The 12,276-nt window shown below is 35.3% G+C and overlaps 1 protein-coding gene and 1 non-coding gene across 4 annotated transcripts in view; both read left to right on the top strand.

Annotated features, from left to right (window-relative positions):
• The window catches only part of LOC106876890 (uncharacterized), a 37,821-nt gene that overhangs the window by 9,548 nt on the left and 15,997 nt on the right, over positions 1–12,276 (top strand). The window lies entirely within an intron of this gene.
• On the top strand, positions 1,131–1,233 carry LOC128247727 (U6 spliceosomal RNA). Its single transcript, XR_008264089.1, has one exon. It is a non-coding gene; the product is annotated as a U6 spliceosomal RNA (small nuclear RNA).

Here is a 12,276-nt window from a genome sequence, read left to right as displayed (position 1 = left end):
TATATATATATATATATTTAGGGTGGCAAGCTGGCAGAATCATTTGCACGCCAGGTGAAATGCTTAGCGGCATTTTGTCTGCCATTACGTTCTGAGTTCAAATTCTGCCGAGGTCAACTTCGCCTTTCATCCTTTTGGAGTCAATTAAATAGGTACTAGTTATGCACTGGCGTCGATGTAATTGACTTAATCCTTTTGTCTGTCCTTGTTTTCCCCTCTATGTTTAGCCCCCTGTGGACAATAAAGAAATATATCTATACATTTACTCATTTCTACATATTCATGCACACATAAGCATTTTTTAATACACACATGCATGTCTGTGAGCTCTCCTGCCTACATATATTTTATGTCATGTAGCTAGAAACACTACCAAAAGTGTCAATGAGGTCAGAACTGACTCTAGTTGAAGCAGCTTGTAGTAAAGATAGCAGTGAGAACACATATGAAAATATTGATTGTAAAATTAGGAGAGTTTGATTATTGTCAACAGGTTTAGTTGCATGAAGACTGAAAAATGCTTGTATTTCTGGCTTTAACCTTTAGATGATGTGTTGTGTTTAAGTTACTCTGTCAGTAACTGGCAAATTGGCAGTTATTTGAGCTGTAGATGAAATACCATGAAGTATTTATTTCAACTTCTTGCATTTTGTGTTCAAATCCTATCAAGGTTAACTCTACCTTTCTTCATCTTGGAGTTGATAAATTATTGATCTAAAGTGGTGTTCCATATTTGTTTTGATTCTTTGGGTTCTGAGTTCAAACCCTGCTGTGACTTACCTGGGTGATAGAGTTAATCCATTGCATGTCTTAATATGACTAGTTGGTCCTTGGGTACTTCAGCAGGGTCTACTCTCTTGCATTTACTCAAGCTAGATATCTGATTTGAGGATAACTTCCTCCCTCTCTCCTGCCAATCTGGGAGGCCCTGTACAGTGTCATGGACATTACCTTGATGTCAGCTTTTTCCACTCTATACACCAACCAATTTTAACTGACACTCAATATCACAAATCCATGATATTTTTCTCATATTCTCAGTTTTTGCCTGAACATATTAAACCTCACTGGAAAGATTTCACAGAACTATGACAGATTGGCTTGTTGTAATTCAATCCCTATCTTAGAAAGTATTTTTTGTATTAGTTTTAACAAAATTGAAGTGATACAGAGTTAATTAGCATGGTGCCTTCTCAAAATGGCACACAAATTTGTTAAGTGTTATAATTGTTTTTTAGCTGAGAATTGCAGATTGGTTGAAAAGACTGAGCTATGTAGAAGGGATCATAATAATTAGAAGATTGATGGTTTATAAGCCTAACCAACACAAACTACTAAGCACATAGAGAGACATACAAAAGAATGTTGGATTTGAATTGAATAGACAATCTGCTACAAAATAACTTCCTGCTTAATGGACAAAGACTATTCTTCTGTTTAAACTGAATATGTTTTTTGTAACAAAAAAATCTTTGTTGGATTTTGACATTCATTATAAACACATTAATCCTAAACAAAATGTAGAATGAAAAAACTTTTTATATAAATAGATCTTCTTTGAGATGTATAGTCTCAAAATTGAAATATATACACAGTCAAATATATAATTAATTGACTGATTGTATTTGTTGAACCAGCTCTCATATGTAATGCTCGTATCGTTTGGACGGAATTTGTTGAGATGGATTTTCTATGGCTGGATGCCTTTCCTATCACCAGCCCTCACCTGTTTCCAAGTAAGGTAATATTTACCCATGACTAGATGTTTTCAGAATATTGAAAATGAAGGACACCATTTGCATGACTGTGACACTTATTTACAGCTATCACTTGATGTCAAGACAAGGAGAAGCAAACATGCATGCACGCGCATGCACACACACACACACACACACACAACCATCTAAGAGTCCATGTCAGAAAAAATGGTCTCATATATTTGTCAGTAGATTGGGTATATTAATTAAAGTGTACAATATTATATATCCATTACAGCCAATCTTACCAATCAGTTTCGCTCTTGGGGTTCAATGGAGTGTTAGATAACAGTCCAATTATGTAGCCTTGCACTCAAGATGGAATGAAATATGTTGACTGCTGTCACCATATTTCATTCTATTACTGCCAGCTCTGAAGAGTGCAGGGTTACATAATTGAATTGTTACCTAACATTCTGTTGAATCCCTGGTGTGAAACTGATAGGTAAGATCGGCCGTAATGGATATATAATACTGTACTCTTCAATTTATATATATATATATATATATGCATACACACATACACACACACATAATATACAATGGGCATTTTTTCAGCTTTCATCTATCAAATCCACTCACAAGGCTTTGATCAGCTCAGGGTCACAGTAGATAACACCCACTCAAAAGCCATGCAATGGCACTGGGCCCAGAACCATATATGGTTGGGAAAGAGACCTCTTACCACACAGCCATGCCTGCACCTATAAGATATCGTGCTTTGTCATTATGAATAGTGACGACATGTGACTCAGTGATTGAGGTATTTGACTCACAATGATGAGGTCATGAGTTTCACTCTTGGTAATGTGCCTTGTGCTTGAGCAATACACTTTATTTCACATTGCTGGCAAAAATGAGTTGTATCTATAATTCAAAGAGCCTGCCTTGTCACATTCTGTGTCATGCTGAATCACCCTGAGAACTACATTAAGGATACACATATCTGTGGAGTACTCAGCTATTTGCATGTTAATTTCACAAGTCAGCTGTTCCATTGATCAGATCAACTGGAACACTCATTGTTGTATCCAATGGAGTGCCACTACTTATTCACTATGAATCTGGTAGTCCCTGTAAACTCTGACCTTTACTGACTTTGTCTCATAAGAATGAAATTCATTTTTTTATATTTTAAAATCAAACTACAGTCAAAATGAGGCTGAATAAGCTGTCAGGAATGCGGTAGATGTAACTCCAAAGACACAGTCATTAATGATGTGACAATACAACTAATAATCCTTTCTACTAAAGGCATAAAGCCTGAAATTTGTGGGAAGGGGACTAGTTGATTACATTGACCCCAGTGTTTCACTGGTATTTAATTTATCAACCCTGAAAGGATGAAAGGCAAAGTTGGCCTTGGCAGAATTTGAACTCAGAACATAAAGATGGATGAAATGCCACTTAGCATTTTGCCCAGCACTGTAACAATTCTTAAGCTCACTGCCTTGATAATACAACTAATAATGATAATAGCAATGATAAGAATGGTTCCAAATTTTGGCACAAAGTCAGTAATTTTAAGAGGAGGGATTCAGTTGATTATATCAACCTAGTTCTTGACTAGTACTTATCTAATAGGCTTCGAAAAGGTGAAAGGCAAAATTAGCCTTGGCAGAATTTAAGCTTGGAACGAAAAGAGCTGGAATGGACTAAGATCTTATGAAATTAGAAGTGCTAATAAGTTGGTCACAATGTGCATTGTAGGCTCTGCTTATTAAGAAATGAAGAAAAAATATATGCAGTATTTTTTCTGGTCACAGAAAAAAATATGTAAATTAACCAAAGTATCTACTTTCAATGTGACATTAACAGTGTTTTCTTAAAGAAGTAAACCCATAAGTATAGCTTACAGCTCTGTTAACACACCACTTATTTGATATTCAAATTAGCTGCCGAGAAAGTGTTATGTATGCATGTTGATCTGTCCATTTTACCTAATCCTTTAATAACTGGGTTTATAAGCAGTGTGTTCAAGAATAGTTAGAGAGGGGGCATAGATGCTGATGAAATCTGATTCAAGCATGGCATATATGACTGTTCACTATCTATTGTAATATAGAGTATGGGCTAAAAAAAACCTTCTGTAGATGTATTCTGTTGTACAGCATAGCAATAAAAAAAATACTATTACTACACCACTAATTTAATGTGTGTGTGTGTGCATATGGGAATGTGTATATATGTGTGTGTGTTTGCATATATGTTTATGTGTATATAGATAGATAGATAGAGAGACACATATAAATTGATGTTCATTCATTTTATGTCCATTTTCCCATACTAGCACAGGTTGGACAAATGTATATTGAGACATAGTTTTACAGCTAGGTGCCCTTCTTGTTACTGATCCTGAACTGTTTTTTAAGTAGTAGAATTTTTATTCCATTTGTTTTCAAAAACAGAGCTGAGATGATTTATGAGCAAGGAATGTCAATAAACATCATCTTCTTCTTTTCCTCAATATTTTTTATGCAAGTACACAGAACATTAGCATATAAACAGATACATGTGCATGTACACTCACAAACATGTATGTATGTTGTGTACTGATCATTTGTTGATAGGTTTAGCAAAATAAGCACTCATTACACTAATACAGCTGATAGCTATTAATATTTTGTTTACAGTGTCATTTGGGACAAACTATTTGCATTTTATCTCAGGAAAATGATATCTGGCTTAGCTTAGACCAAGCCACTGTCATCTTATGCTGATAATTTCTAGGGTTGTCTAAGAAAGTAATGCACATATACATGTAGTATCAAAACCATAATGATGTCCATTAGGTAGCTGAAGATGGGAATATGCATGTGATGTGCTTTTTCTGTATCTTGTGCTCACATTGTTTCAAGTTACCTTTCATTAAAATTGTAATTCTTGTGTGGTTGAACTTGTTTAGGAGTTCTTGGTTTACGGTGATTTTGTTGCATATAACATACATTAGTATTGTATTATAACATACACTGATATTGTATAATTGTCCTTTACTGGGATTCTTATTCTAGTATGGGTTTCTAATTTATGGAGGTTTTGTTGCATACATATATCTACATACATACACATGTATATATGATTGTATGACGGGCTTTTATACAGTTTCCCTACACTGATTTCAAGGAAATAGTTAACCCAAGGCTACAGAAGAAATTTGCCTAAGATGCCATGCACTGAGAAAAAAACTTAAAACCACAGGATAATAAAGTGAAATCCATAACCATACAGTCATGCCTGCCTATGTGTATGTATTTATATATATATATATTTGTGTGTCTACAAGGTGACAGAGTATTTGAGGACTCTTAATTATCAGTATGTTACTCCCTTCAAACCAATCAAAAAGATTTTGTTTATTTTCAGATCCCCTATAGCAGATAAACTGTTCCCTGAAGAAATGAAAAGACATGCAGTCATTGTTGCCTTATGTGCAGAACACAGCAATTTTGAAATTGTCAGTTTTCTAAATGTTGCAAGATCTTTTGTACACAAAATTCAGGTAGAATTGGAATCCTCTAACAGGAATGTTTAAACTGTAGCAAGGAGACAAAATTTTTTTTTTAAATTCTAAATATTTGGACACTATGAGGACATCAGTTTCATCCAGCAGATTCAAAACATTATCAATGATGATCCTGGAAAATCAATGAGGTCCATCACAAAAGAACTTCAGGCATTGGAATGGACTGTCAGAACTGCAGTGGGTGAGGACATTTGATACAACTTGTAGATATTAAGGAGAGAAGCCAATTCATGTCTGCAAAAATAGGAAAACTGGTCTGTGCCAAGCAGTTACTTAACATGATTAAAAACCCTCAAGAACAAGACATGCTTTGGTTTTTTTCTGATGAGAAATATTTTGACCAAGGCCAAAGTCTAACAAGAGAACTGACAGATGGTTATGTGCAGATTCTTCTAATGCCCTCATCAGAAGAATTTGCACACTAAGTTTCCAGCAACTGTGATAGTGTTAGAAGTGGTGAGTAATGAAGGCCATGTCATGCCACCTCACATTTTTCCACAAGTTCTTGGAATTAATGCTCCTGGATATGTTGAGGCACTGGAGACAGCTGTTGAATGCTGAATGGATGAAGGACACAGAAGAAGGCCATGCATATTTCAACAAAACTTAGCACTTTTTTCACAAGCCCACATAACCAAAGAATGGATGTCTGAAAGTTTTTATGATCATGTAACATCAAACTTGCTAGATTTAAATTACATGGATGTTTGAAGTGTTGTTGCAAAGAAGACTAATGAACATCCTGACAATCCCATAGCTTCGTGGAAGGCTGCTATTGTTCAGCTGGTATTCAAAATGAATAAGGAATATTTCATACAGGCATGTCAATGATTCCTGTCCCGCATTGAAATAATCATTGAAGCTGAAGGTGGTTTCATAGAAAATTCTTCTAAGAAAGCTTATTGAGAACATGTACACAAATTTTAAAGTACTAATTACATCCTCAAATACCTCTTGCATCTTGTATTTGTGTGTGTGTGTATATATATATATGTATGTATATGTGTGTGCATATATATGTATATGCTTTGCCTTGGATCCCCAACTTTTTTATGAAGTTGTAGGGAGGCTATTGTCACATATGGTGTGTCTTGACTCTATCTCTCTCAGGTCTGATCATAGCTGATTTCTTCCAGAAAGGGAGATACACAAACATAAGGAAAAGGTGAAAGAAAGAGAAGAATTAACCCAAATATAGAACTAGTACTTTATTTATCAATCTCAAAAAGATGAAAGGCAAAATTGTTCTTAGTGGGATTGAACTCAGTGCAGAAGCCATGTGTTTTGATGTATGTATGCATGTGTTTGTTTGTAAATGTGTGTGTGAATATATATAATGTGGTTAACAAGCATGTGTATGTTTGTGTGCGCATGAGTGTATGTGTATATCTATGTACATATAAATGTGTGTTAAGTGGATTTATCCATTTGAAACTTAAGTGTGTTCACAATGGACACAATAACATCTTTGGAGGCATACTACACATTGTTGTTTGTCAAAGTCTTTTCACTCTGTTCAGTTGAAAACTTGCTTAAAAGATCAGTGTTTGACATTAAACAATAGGAGCTTCACAACAAAACTTACACATGCTTGTATTGTATAAAAGATCAATTTTTTTTTTTCTTGCAGAAGTTGAATAGTTTCAATTTGTTTGGTTCCAATGTATTTCTGAGACTTGCTATATTGATGTATAAATGAATGGATGACCTTCTAGAAATAGTAGCCAAATCTTATACCCTACTGTCTTGGTAGAGGTAGGACACCTTTGACAATGTCTTGGTATGCAAAACAACCTAATGATAACTGAATCATTTTTATCATAGGTTTTGCTTGATCCTGATAGGTTTTGTCAAATTGGGATAAGCAATAACAAATGCCTAAAAACTGAACTCACAGCTTTTGAGCATGAAAAATACTCACCAAATTATGTCTTGTATTGCATATAAAATTTTTGTAATAGCTTTTGTCAGAAAAAGAAGAAAAGTACCCATGTCCTTCTGCAGTATTTCCAAAATTGGTAGTCTTCAGACAAGAGAACTAGCTTGGATGTTGGCAACAGAGTGGACTCTACTAACAGATCTGAAGGGCTGGGGTGGCAGATTAAGTCTACCAGCTAATAGTACATCATGGATGTTGAATGATACTATTTTCAACTTTATGCTAATATAAAATGTATAAGTGGTAGAATCAACAGTGTGCCTTGTATTTGATATCACTTTGTGGTGAATGTTGTCTGTTTGATTACACAGATATAAATATTAATTGCCTTTCTCACTATCATGCATCATAGCATATGATTATATACTTGATATTTGGCTCAATAGTAAAATGAGTTTTCCTAGTCACATGATCTCTTTATGCTAACATAGCAGTTGACTATGTTAGTAAGTCACATTGTTTTGTTGTTTGTTTGTTTTTTTTTTGCGTTCAGTACGTTTTAGAAGCCTTTAAGAAGTGATTTTACATAATAGAACAATCCTTTTTGAAATCTTGCCTCAGAGTTACTGCTCTATGACAGTCAAAGGCATGGCATGGCAACTTCCAGCTTTTAATCTTTCTCCTATTTTATAGACTCTCAGCTAACATACAGCCTACATGTAATTAATTGCATTTGGAAATGGACATTTTTCAAATGTATTCTTCTGCCATGTACCACGCCACTTCACTGTTTTGTTTTGTTTTTTTTTGTTTTTTTTTATGAATATTTTTCTGGGACCTGTTGTGACCTAGTTACTTCTTTATTAGCATAAAACTTTATTTGTTTATCAACGATAAAGACTTTCCTATTATTCTTCTAAACACCCTCTCTCTCTCTCTTTTTCTCTCTCTCTCTTTTTCTCTCTCTCTCTTTTTCTCTCTCTCTCTTTCTTTCTCTCTCTCTCTCTCTCTCTCTCTCTCTCACACACACACACACACACAACAGTCTGTACACTTACGCTAACTTCTTTGTTCAGATATCTCTAAGATTGACTTTACTATGCATCCCTCCAGCAGAGGCATAGTTAGAGAGATGGGCCAAGAGGAAAGTTACCCACTAAGTGCAAGTGTGAAAAATTTCCTCTTGCTTATCATGCCATGGAAGTGCATGTGCCAGTTGTTTATTCATTAAATACCCATTTCCTTGTGTAGGATTTTTGCGCTCGAAATTAGCATTATGCTGAGGTAAATAGGAATATTACTTCATAGAACAAATGCCATGTTTAAATGATAGTGAACAATTTTCGTATATAGTGCGAAAGTTCTTAAGTAGTGGTGTAAGAGTGTGTTATCAGCATGCTTTACAGACACACACACCTCAGTATGCTAAACGAAGTTAACTCATATTGAGCATTCATATTTTTTACAAGTGTTTTTCTTTCTTTTTTTTTTACATCGTTTCAAATATTGTAAATTGGTAAGAAATGAGATCTGTTTTGAACTAATCCTCTGCCGAGAAATATCCGATTAACGACTTCGTGAAAACATTTCTCACGTTAGTGGGTTTTTGTTTTGTTTTGTTTTGTTTTTAATCCAAGGGAGATAACTCTACGTAATTTACTAAGTCGACACAAACCATCGCTTGTTCCTTACTATCGAATGTTTCGTTAAAACTCAGTTATTTACATTTTTTGATGTTATTGTGTTTAAATATAGTTTGCTTTGACTGTAGCTGCAAACCTTCAAGGTCTTACAGTGTTTTATTTTGTCTCTAAAACTCTGCAACGATAGAAAAAGATCATTTCTGACGTTTTCCAGTTGCGTCTTGTATCAAATATAACGGTGATGTTTCCCTTGTAATTTTCAGGTGCCATTAAGTAAAACGTAATGTTTCCATAAGTGGTACTCTCGCAGTGAAAACCTCCGCATTAGCTGTACGTTTTGCATCCAATTACACCTTGCATATACCAGTAAATCTCCAAAACTATCTCTCTCTTCTACTAAGCTCACCACCATGTAGACATTCACCTCAAGTGTAAAAGAACCTCCGACCTCTTTAATGTAATGAGGCCACCATCCTTGGCATTGTCCCTTCCATTACTCTCCAACAACGCGTCCTTCAAGCTAGTCCCTGTCACCTCCAACTTTTTCAGTGTTTCTCTCTTTACCTCTTCAGAGATTTATCCCGTGTTTTGGAAAAACGCTACAGTATATCATAATGTTGTCAACCCTTCTGGCCCAGCCAACTATGAACATATTACTTTCATTTCCAAATTCTCAGAGATAACTGGACACCTCTCCTGTGTAACGCAACGTAGGGCCTCGCCGTTGAGAAATTTGATTTAAAATATCGTGTTGTCACACTTACCAGCAGAAAAGCATTTGACTGTGTCTGACATGCGAATTTACCTGTCAATGGTCCCCATTTATCTGCTGTTGTCTTTTAGATTGATGGCTTTCTGTCTCCATTGCAATGTGCTAATGACACACATTCTCTCTCTCAACTTTGGTTTACGCCCAGGTTTCCCCACATACTTTTCCTTGTATATCTCAATTACCTACTTACTATCATCACCTTCAACAGTGTCTATTCCTATATAGATAATGCTGCCTTTCATTCATTCATGCCTAGTCTTCTATGAACAGAAATTGCAAAAATTGCTGCCAATAAGATCGTGTCGAATTTATTTTGGTGCTCCTTTGACATGTGGTCTACAAGGGAGATTACTTTAGGTTTTTTTTTTAATTATTTCGTGCATACTTAGCATTGTAATTGTATTTTTTCAAAATTCTTGCTGTTTTACTAATAAGAAAACTATATAATAATTAAAATAAGCGCGTAGATCACCCACGAAAGTAAATTTGCTCATGTAGATCACGCATGAAAGTAGCACTAACACAAAGTAATCTAAAGTAATTTCCCTTTAAACTGTAGATTTACACGGCAAAGTGACACATTTCTTTTCTTAAGAAATGATCTGAATTTAGTGCTGGTTTCTTGTAAAAATGCAGCTGCCTTCTGGTTTCTTCTAAAAAAAATTAGCCAACATCTTATGTGTTTTTAGAAATTGAAAAGTAAACTATAAAGCAACCTAAAGTAATTGCCCTTGTAGATCACATGCTAAAAGAGCACTTTTATTTCCTTCAGCAGCACATGTATCAAGAAACCATTATCACTGAACCCTTGAGGCTGATACAAATGCTGGGCCTTACTATCTCTGAGGATATCTTTTGGCAATCTTACAGCCTCAAATAGCAAAGCTTCATCAAAGACTGGCTTTCCTGTTCAGAACCAGAAAATATTTAGACCCCTAGCAACTACAAACCCTTTATGCAACCCCCACATATAGACATAATAGACTGGCACCATAAGACATATACAGACATAATAGATTGGATGAAGTCAATACGCTTTAGCTTCCTACCGTCTCTTTATTCTGTCTTTTCAACCACCACTTTTTTGCTGCTTCTCAGAACTGGCTGGTCTTGTCTTGCTTCTACACAAACACTTTCAACTCACTCGTCTCTCTCATAACCTATATTGTATCCATCATCCCACCACAGTCAGTCCTTCCTCAGAATGTCAATCCTGTGGAATTCCCCTCTTGCTTTTATTTTAAATGCAACTGTTCAAGAGGAATATTATCTGCAACATCTCACTTTTTGTTGTTGGGATGTTATGAAGATCCTTTCTCCAAACCAAAACCAATTGAAGAAACTACTGTCTCATCTATTGCACCCTTGGTACTAACCCCTCACAATTTTACTGAATATTAACTGTATTAAACTCAGCAAATTACCCCATCTTCACTCGTCAATCTCATATATACTTTGGATTCTCTGGACGTTTAACTCTGGGGTTTGTTAATTTTATTTAAACCAATGGTCCTTGATTGGGACAGTAGCACCCTTGTTGATGCTTTGAACTCACAGAGAGAGAAAAATGCCAAGAGAATACTGGGTCTTTAGAGGGGTCATAATTTTTCTTAGTAAGAAAATATTTAAACCAGGTGCAGTACTTATATTTTAAACACATTTTTAAAAAAACAGCTTTGTTGGGATTACAATATGAATTGGGCATTGTTATCAGGGACCAGAAAACATAACTAGATGATGTACCAAAGTTCCATATATTTTCATTATATAAGTACTCGTCTTCTTTTCATAATTTCCATAACAATTCAACATAGGAGATGCAAATATCTAAAAAGAAGCACATTTGGATGGAATGATATAACAAAATATGTCTGATTCTTGGGTGGAGAGGGTTTTTCTCTTTTAGTATTTTTCTGCAAAACACAAGTAAAACTCCACTTCTTGGGACTCTGGGCTATTAAAGTTTGAGAACCACTGATTTAGATAATTTTGGGTATCAGCTTTGTTTCATCGCTTGATCCCATTGCTATGGCCAAATATTGAAAGATTATACACCTCTAAAATGAAGAAAGAGTTTAGCTGAAGTTAAAATATATGAAGGAAAAAGACATCCCATAGTCCAATGTCTCATTCAAACTCCACAGCATGACAGCATCGCTTCTCCAGTAAACCCTGTGAATTCGTCAAACAAATCCGAAATATGTCCTGAGTTGTAACTTGTTGTTGTGATTAAACGTTTAGTGCTACAGTATGTTCTGGTAACTTCAGTCAATATTCCTTCTTATCTCATAATTAATCAAAATAATTTAACTATCTCTCTGTATTTAAGTCTAACATATCTGCCAGCTTCTTTTTTCCCAGACTTAATTTTAATACTAATTCTCATCACCACCTCCAAATCTTCTCATACCCCACCCCATACTGATTCTATTCTATTTCTCTAACTGTTCCATTTGCCACTGTCTTAAATACAAATTATCCTGTTCCCTTTTTCATAGATTATTCTGCTTCCCATCTCAATACCCTGCTCTTTAGCTCAGACAATTCCTGCAGCCATTGAACACCCACTCCATCCACATTGTTGATTTCACAAGCCCTCGTTCCTTCCCAATAAAACTTTCCTCTAGGTGATAGACTCTATCCACAACCCCATTACTTGGCCCTTGTTTTCCCTTGGCGGAGTCTGTTCTCTTGCAAGCTTT

The sequence above is a fragment of the Octopus bimaculoides genome, chromosome 4 (genome assembly GCF_001194135.2).
Source record: "Octopus bimaculoides isolate UCB-OBI-ISO-001 chromosome 4, ASM119413v2, whole genome shotgun sequence".
Taxonomy (NCBI): Eukaryota; Metazoa; Mollusca; class Cephalopoda; order Octopoda; family Octopodidae; genus Octopus; species Octopus bimaculoides.
The sequence above is the reverse complement of the archived record's forward strand: the minus strand, read 5'-3'. Positions and strand labels throughout refer to the sequence as shown.